The 9,784-nt window shown below is 38.6% G+C and overlaps 1 long non-coding RNA gene across 1 annotated transcript; it reads right to left on the bottom strand.

Moving 5' to 3' along the window:
* Positions 1–5,549: 5,549 nt before the first annotated feature.
* On the bottom strand, positions 5,550–8,639 carry LOC132638464 (uncharacterized). Its single transcript, XR_009581748.1, has 3 exons — positions 8,389–8,639; positions 6,954–7,004; positions 5,550–5,964 (listed from the first exon to the last, which is right to left on the bottom strand). It is a non-coding gene; the product is annotated as an uncharacterized LOC132638464 (long non-coding RNA).
* Between the last annotated feature and the right edge of the window lie 1,145 nt (positions 8,640–9,784).

Raw genomic sequence — 9,784 nt, 5'->3', positions numbered from 1 at the left:
AACTTTCACAAATAAATTCGGAATGCCCCGAAACTTTTTGCAAACGAATCCATAAAGCCTAAGGTTCGTAATTTATGTACGCCACCTCGGCTTGACCCGAGGTGGGCCCACTTTTCCCTAACCCTTTCCATAATGTTCTATTAGACTTATTTTCAAGCGACATTCAAAGGAAACTTTTGACTATTATTCCGATTATTATCCAAAATTGTTTTAACTATTCTATGGAGACCTATGATATATTTTGACATGTACAAACGAACTCAGAAGTTTTGTTTTGACATAATCCGTCGTATCATCCGAAAGGTACGTATTATGACTACCGTTTGATTTCTTTCCTAAATGACCTGTCGTTCGGATTACTCTGTCGAGTCCTTGTAAATATTTTATGATGCATAAGTTTCTCACTACTCTACTCGTGGATGCCTCAATACTTCCTTCACTAAGCCCGGGCCAGGATATGTTATCACGCGTATTCCACTGCATTGTTCGCCGTGCCTCGATGTGAGGGGCAGGTATGACACGTACATGGGTTCTGGAGTTATGCTGTGCCATGTACATATATTCTGACATTTGATGATATGATATGATATGTGCACACTCTGATATGGCCATCTGATATGTTATGATATGTTACGGAGCTATTTCCCTACTCTGGTGTTGTGCTGTGTTGTGGCGCCAGTGACGGGGTGGCGGACACGTTCCATCCACCGTGTCCCATAATGGGGCTGGATATGGCATATGTTCTGACATGCATTACTTATGTTTATTGAGTAAGCATTTTGATATTCTGGTTATTGCACTTATTTTCTGTACTTCCTGTTCAGGTTATGATTCTGTTTATTGTATTTCATGCTTTACATACTCAGTACCTATTCCGTACTGACCCCCTTTCTTCGGGGGCTGCGTTTCATGCCGCGCAGGTACACCCAGGTGATGTGAAGTTGTTATAGGGGATGTTCCAGCAGAGTTGGCAGGCTCCGTTTGCTCCTGGAGTGCTGCCGAGTCAGAGCTTGTACGTGTACTTCTTCCGGATTGATGTTAGAGACTTTGCAGACAGAGTCGTGGGTATAGAATGTCTGTTTGGTAATCGGATCCATCAGCCGATATGTTGTTCTATAGTATGTAATAAATTTCATATGTTACTATTTTGTTTGATTTGAAAACAACGAAAAAGCATATTTCTGAAAGCTTTTACTGTATTTGTTATTTTCGTTCGACTAAGAGTCCGATAGGTTATGTTTGTAATAAGAGTCAGTGGGTTCGCTCGGCTCCGAATGTGGGGACGGGTGCCCATCACACCCTAGTAAGGCTGGGGTGTGACAAAGTGGTATCAGAGCAGGTCTGTCCTAGGGGTTGTCTGCAAAGTCGTGTCCAGTAGAGTCCTGTTTATGGTGTGAAGCGCGCCACATTTATAAACAGGAGGCTACGGGGCATCTAGGGATTGTTGACCTTCTTGCTATCTTAGATCGTGCGATAGAGCTGAGTCGTAGGAAAATAAAATTCCTTATATGAGCTTTACATACGACGGGAGAAGGTAAGGGACGACAGGGAAAGTCATAAAGGTAAGTCTTGATGCATTTGTCCTGTTATCTGAAGTTGAAAGTTCAGGATGGCTCGAATGTGTTATATAGCTGTATGCCCTGTAAGGTATTGTTGATATTTGTGACGTACAGATTTTGAATAATGAGGATGGTAAAGGAGACTCGGTCAAATTTTTCAAAATGTGGTCAGTCAACCAGGTATACCTATCAGGAAGAAGCAGGGAAAGAAAACATCGTAAATAGACGATAAGTGGGATGTGACATTTTAGAGAAGCTACAGATTTGGGCACGACGTGAAGAACGATTGTAAGAAAGATGATTAACAGTTCGGAGAGTTAAAAAGGGATAAAAAAAATTGAGGTTAGTAAGAACAAGGTTTGTTGGATGATTCAGAGAAAGTTAACAATCAACTTTGCTATAGATTAGTATGTACGGATGGTAAGAGGAAATCTGGACATACGGATACCTGAGTACTTATAGGTAATGGCGACGAGGGTATGTCCGCCACCTTCAGTAATCTGGAAGCCCAGGACAGGCAATAATCATACACATAAGTGAAAAGGGTAAAATAGTAATTGTACAGAGAAGGACGTAATACGAAAAAGTCTCGAAATCTGTAAGACTTCGACTGGCTCCAGACTGTGTAATGGAGGTCATGTGGTGAAGCGGGCACGAATATACTGGCATTTGAGCATCGTATTTCATCCGAGTTCCAAGGTTAAGCGTGCTAGGACCAGAGAAATTCTGGGATGGGTGACCCCCTGGGAAGTGCATTAAAGGTTCCATAAATTTAGATATATGAGACAAATGGGAAAATTAGGGTAACCTAAAGGAATTAGAATATGTGGAATGGTTAGAAACCTTAATGAGGATGGTCACGAAGATAAGTAAAGCCTAGTGACGAAGTGGCCAAAAATATGACATGATTTAGGTGACTAGAATACACGTATTAAGTGTGAAAAGAAAAGCGAGCTATGGAGTGAATGAAAAAGGCTTATCAAGTTCTACAGGGAAAGTGTGGGATAAAGGCTATATGTTGACGGAAACAATGGTAAGAATAGGAAAAGGAAGAGCAATAGGTTATGTTGGGCCAAAGCTTTAAGGGATACTTCCCATGCCATCCATAAGAGGTATTATTCTTATTAAGGAAAATCTTGCTTTGAAGTGAATTCGCAATTCGTCTAAACGGGCTAACATAGCTTTAGAAGGAGGCCTATATCGACGGGCAATAACGTTCGGTGATAGAGCGTTACCCTATTGGAGGAGTGTAAAACATACAGCGAGTGGTTGTAACCTAAGCAGTCCGTTCACTACTCAAGGATAAATCTGAAGGTAAATCATGCAAATCAAGCACTAGGGTGTCCTGTGGTGCTTGCCAGACTCTAGTTCCTTCTGATGGTGATTGAAGAATGTTTTCTGATAACAGCTTATTAAATTGTGATCAACTAATTGGAAAGGGAATTCGTGGGGGAAAACAAATAGGTGTAACTAATTGACTATGAGTGTGGGATAAAAAGGGGAATATATATATATATATATATATATATATATATATATGCAGTTATGGACTGAAGAGGTAGTACAACAAAGGGTTATAAAACAAGACCATTACTAAGACAAAGTTAGTACGAATTCGAGTAAGATTGTGAGTTAACAAGGAGTATACGGAAGGAGTGAGAGAATATGAAGCATAAGGGAGTGCTACATACTACGTATATATGACCTTACCTCGGAAGCAGTGAAATCCATAAGAGATGAGAATTGGGAATCTACGAAACAATTGATATGCTGTAAGTTTATTAGAGGGAATGGACAGCATTCATTGGGAACAAGATGGTGTTATAAGAAAGCTTGGAATTTTATTGTCAAAATATAAATGCTACGGAATGAAGAGTTTGAAACGACTATACGCACCAACTAACTATTGACGGGAATTAATGGAATGTGTCTTGGATATGTTGTTGCTACAAGGACATTACTCGAGCACTAACCGTCATACTAGATTTGTATGAAGTATCGAGAGTTTTATCACCTCGTGGTTGTGCTAGGATTTTATTCAGGGATAATCTAAGCTATAGGTGACATAAAGAGAGACGTGGATATGGTATGGTATGTTAAACATATTGGAAAATCATGCGAGTTTGAAAGTTTTAAAAAGGGGACGTAGAATAAGATATAAATAGACAATGATATGGGTGCACCCTAAAAGGGGGGAAGCGGATAAGAGAAACGCAAGAGTAAGATGGAATCAACTAACATTATAGCTCGTTTAGCGTGAACGCTTAAATTTTCTGCGAGATCCTATGCTGAAACTAATTAGTGAAGTCCGAAATTGACAACAAACGAATAGAAGTCAAGATGGTAATTAAAACAGTACTAAAAATTGTTAGTAAAAACCTTGGAAAATATGACATCAAGAAGTGGGTGTTAATAGAAAGAAAGAATATGACGAGAAATGATAATAAGTAACTTAAAGGGATGATACAAAGATAGCAATACTACGCTGGATTAAAGGCCAAGATATTGGCTATAGAGTTATTCGTTAATGATAATACGATGTATAAATGACAACGGAGAAAAATCCCTTATGGTAGGAAATGAGGAAAAATTTTAAAGGACTGAGTAGAGGAAGGGAAAGGGATACGACAACATAGAATGAGCGAACTTTGGTACGAATGGGATATGTAAGGTAGAATGAATCAAAAAAAAAAAAGACTGTGCCTGAAATCGAATATACTTTATACGAATTATGCAAGGATCGTTATGCAACTTACAAATATTTAAGTGCTAGGCAAATCAAATGAGTGAATACTTGATAAGAAGAGTAAGGGATTCAATGATAACGATATAATTACGATATTTTAGATATGATGCAGAAAATGCAGAGATAGCTAGACTAAGTTTCCAAAATAGAATTGATACTAAGGGTGAATAGAACTTAATCAGGGTTAAACCAATCCCTCCCGATACCGATTGTAAAATAAGAGAGGGGAAGTCAAGGAAAAGCATAAAAATTAGTGAAACGACGCTAAGGGATTTCTTGGGTTAGCTTGCGGATTTTCACATATTCTCGCAGAGGTTGCAACATAATGAGTGATAGAAAAGCTAAGAGCAAAATCAGAGAAAAAGAGAATGGAAGAGTGTGAGTCAAAAACAACGGGGCGACACGAAGCAGTATGCCTAAAGCATGGCAAATTAAATTAAGGAAGTTATAGAGTGGTTTAAGCAGGACGATCGGGATTGTGTAAAGTTATACCCCAAGGAGACAGTGAGATTTCATAAGGATCCACATCTATTATATCGAATAGAAAGGCCTAGTAGTTAGTTAACCTCTAGAGATCTTTCCGGGGGAAATTAAGGACACAAGTAAATCTCCACACAGCATCTGTTCTTAAACTGACGGACAGGTTAGGCGTGCTATCTAGGCACTAAAAGATAAGCTGTGAGCCGTGTCATTGTTTTCAGAGGCAGCAGGAATGGACACTTGCTACTTGTTGAGATTACTGGTAATAATGGCTGCCATTCTAGCATTCAGAAGACGCCGTATAGGGCTCTGTATGGCAAGAGGTGTGCGCCATCAATTGGCTGGTCTAATAGTGATAAGGCTAAACTACTTGCCACGGGTATAATTCAACGGACAGTTGATAAAGTGAAACTCATTATGCAACTGCTATTAGCAGCTCAGAGTCGATAGGAACCATAAGCAGACAACTAACGTCGACTTTTAGGGTTTCAGGTTGGTGACTGGGTATCCTTGAAAGTATCACCTATGAAAGGCGTTGTGAAATTCGGCAAAAATAAAAGGGAATCTTAGTCTGCGGTATATCGGACCTTATCAGATCGTTCGTGAAGTAGGCAAGACTGCCTATGGATTGGATCTACCATCGAAATTAGAAGCTGTCACGACCCAACCCCGTGGGCCGTGACTAGTGCCCTAACTGGACACCCATACAGACTTACTTACCAAATCGACATCTTAATAACTTATTCACATTTAGCATACGTTATTTTGCACAGATACTGAGAACAGACGTCGTCTTAAGCGGTCACCTGTAGCAGAAATATCATACAAAGCCGGCAGGCTGGCGGAATACACATCGCCTGAATATACATACATATACAAACATATGGGCCGTTTCGGCCATAATAGCAAACGGGGCCGCTTAAGGCACAAGTCACAGACATAACCGAACAAACACGACCCATGACCCACATATATGTCTACAGGCCTCTACGAACAACAACAGAAACATATGACGGGACAGGGCCCCGCCGTACCCCCAAATAGTCATATATATATATATACATAAATTTATGCAACAGAAAATTTGTACCAAAAGTATGGGCTCCGGATCAAAGGAGCACTCCAAAGTAGCAGAATAGGTATCCTAGGCGGGCAGATTACCACAATGAGCGTCTGTACCTGCGGGCATGAAACACAGCCCCCGAAGAAAGGGGGGTCAGTACGAAATATGTACTGAGTATGTAAAGCATGAAATACAGTAATCCAAATCATAACTGAAGTGAGAAGTACGGAAAATGGATACAGAGTTAGTATATCAAAACCTTTTCTGAAAACACAAATCATGCAAATAAAAATCATGGATAGGGCTTAGGAACGTGGTCTCCACTCCGACACTGGCGCCACAACACATCATACTCCAGTAGGTTTCATATCTTCGTACAATCCCCGAACATATCGTACCATCACAACATATCACAACATCAGAACACATCATATGCCATATCACATCATAACGCCGTATATAACCGGTACCCGGCCCTATGGCGAGGAACTCGGGAACCGTAACACATCATACTGCCGAATATAACATAGTGTGCACGATGACAGAACCGGCCCGGGACTCGGCGAAAACGATATCATAGTAGTATGCACGAGCAGAGTAGTGAGAAACCATATGTATATAAATAAATAAATAAATTCCAAGACTCGATGAACAAATATATTTACGACATCCGAATGCTCAGAAACAAGTTTCGGGTCAATCGGAATTAGTATACGAAAGTTACGAACTTTTGAAGTATAGACCCTTCTAAAAACATTTCATAAGCCCTATTTGGAAATTCAAGTATCATTCATATTAGGTAACTTTCGAATAACATTATGGATCAAACCAAATGGAGACTTTAGGACCATATTTACGTACCAAAATATTCATCAAAGACTTTAGTCATCTCAATTTTCTTTCGAACAACATTCGGAAACATAACAACTAGAATCTTCGAACAACATAAATACTCATCAAGCCATATGGAATAGCTTATGGAAGTCAAAGATATTAGCCATCCTAGTGGCTCTAAGAATAGGATTTTCTTTAGAAGCATACATATGCGTTATTTGTTCATTTCATAAAGGTCATGCCAAAAAAAGGAAAGGTAGGCTTTACATACCTCGATCGCTCGCTAAACAAATCCCGACTCAAGTCTCGGGCTCTCCAATATCTACAATAACGTTATCAATTACCAAACATTAGCTACAAGTACTTAGAAATTCAATTCTAACTAGTACTTGTCTACAGAAATTTCGGCAGCATTTCCCCTATATATTCGCCTATCCGAATTTCCAATTGCTCTCCTGTTGACACAGAAATACCAACAATAACATATGGACACAACCATATCTTCGATTCTTTTATTTCAACAAGAACCACAACATATCAAAACAGTCCCCAACTATAACATAACGATACCCGAAATTCTAACGAACACTTACAATACACCAAGCAGCCCATATACACTTCTTATATCTTATTTCATGCAATCTTTTCAGCAAATTTCAGGGAAATACAACAGCAGCCACACGACACCACATCATCTATTCATATGCAAGTAAACCACATTATTATCTCTATAATCCTTACAACAACCCACAACAATTTTAACTCCAACTCTAACTATTAAATTCCTTCATTCTCATCACATAATCCATGATTACAACAACCAAAATATTAATTCAAATCAGTCCATCAATTTCAATTAAAAACAGTCCCTACGGCATTCAACAACATTCCAACACCAACATACATAATTTCATTCATGCAATTCATGTTACCAAGTTACAACTATGCTTCAACATCAAGATACATAATTTCATGACTTCAACAATGCTTCAACATGAACACACATAATTTCACATATACAATTTACATTTGCATATTCCCCACACATCCAACTTCATCATCAAACACATAGAAAAATAATCAACTCTTACCTTAACAAGTTGGCTTTTCCACTTAGCTAGAATTTGTGAAATGAACTAATACTTGTTCTTGTTGCTCCAAACGACTATTCCACGTTATTATGCACCTTCTCAAGGGTTGGGAATACTTGGAAAATCTGATTTTTTTGATCAACAAATTGAGCCTCTATTTTTCTTAGCCATGGCCTCTCTAGCTTGTTGTGGAAGATGAAATGAGGGTTTAGGTGGACTTGTGAGTCATCATTTGCCCATTTAGATGCAGCTCATGGGCTGGACACGTGGCCCACCCAAGGCTTGAGCCAATTAAATTTGGCCACATGTCTTGGTGGGGCCCACTTTGTGCACTAATGACTTGTTTAGTGAAAAAATTAAATCTTAATCCCCACTTAATAATCTAATCATGGTAAATTAATCCCAACTTTCCATTAATATTTTTACACTAAGTAAAATTTATAAACAATTCATGTTCTAATAGAAATCGGAAATTAAAGATTTCTATTTCGTGCCCGAAAATGATCCCGTCTTTAACTTGAGTCGATTCTCCGCAATTAATTTCGTAGTGCTCATCCCATAATTTAGCTATAACCCGCACAAATTTAAATATATCAAGAATAGGAGAATTCTTACCTTATGTGCCAAGAAATACTCTTTTTCAATCTTACTTTACTTCGAAGGAATCTCCAATTTGCCATCACCCGAACAAAACGGACATGAACATAACCTCTACCCCGCTCTAATCTCTGTACTACCGCGTAGAAATAATACCCTCATATGTACAGAGAAGACGACTCGCTGGTTTTTATTTATTTTCAGTCCGTAAGACCACAACTTTGCTCACTAATTTGATTAAGTAATTTCTTGTATTCGAGAAAGAACCATCAGATTACTATACATGATAATAAATGATGACTAAGTTGGTGTCTCTTTGGCCAAGGCCCACGTGTGAAGGTCCCTTATGTGTTGTCACATTTAATTTATTAAAATGTCCATTTCCTATGCATCTACGTGACTATTTGTAGCATTAAGTCTTTATCTACTACTCACAATATTTAATTCCTTGGACTTCCCACTTTATTCCTTTTTATGAAAACTTGCTTACTTTCTTTAATTCCTTGGACTTCTCACTTTATTCCTTTTTATGAAAACTTGCTTACTTTCTCGTGCAATTTAATTCGTTGCTTTCAATTTATTTAAACAAAGACCACTTTTAATACCATACATAAAATATTATTTGCAACTATCGTCGTCACATTTTACCGTCTTAATTAATTTCGGGGCTTCATTCTTTTATACACCAAGTTCTTGACTTCCACGCTTGAATGTGACCAAATATTCTGAGCTCGAGTAAATTTGCCCATGTTGGATGGCTCAGTTTCCTAGTCCAAAAATACGGGATATTATAGCTTGGACCGTATTTTATTCAAATAAATTTTGAACCTCAACGAAATTTAATTTTCTTCGATTTGTTTATCTTCTAATATTTACAACTCATCTGTACCATCACTCTAACCACCTATAAGCTTGGGGAATAACCTCGTTTCAGTTGCTAATGTCATTTAACTCGCACGCTTTCCAACGTATGAAAACTCGGGATGTAACAGAAGCGGTGCATCCGGTAACTTACGTATCTATGCTTCGCAAATGCATTGGTGACCCTTCTAGAATATTTCCCGTGAAAGGCATCCAGGTGACCGAAAGGAATTGCCCTACGAGAGCAACTTATAGCCATACTGATCCGTCAAGAAAGGAAACTGTATAACAAAGATGTGGCTTCTGTTAAAGTACTGTGGCAGAATAATAACAAGGAAGAGATGACCTGGAAAGCTGAAGATGAGACAAAGAAAAAGTACCTCTACTTATTCCTACACCTACAGGTAACCTAAATATGTGGTGACCATAAAAAGAAACGCCCCCTAAAATGTTCATAAAGCTCTATAAGACTAGTTTAACATTCGAGGACGAATGTTCTAAAGGGGGGAAGGATGTTATACCCCGTATTTTGCACATTTGGACACCTTGAGAT

Source organism: Lycium barbarum, chromosome 4, assembly GCF_019175385.1.
Source record: "Lycium barbarum isolate Lr01 chromosome 4, ASM1917538v2, whole genome shotgun sequence".
Taxonomy (NCBI): Eukaryota; Viridiplantae; Streptophyta; class Magnoliopsida; order Solanales; family Solanaceae; genus Lycium; species Lycium barbarum.
This window is presented reverse-complemented; position numbering and strand designations above follow the sequence as displayed.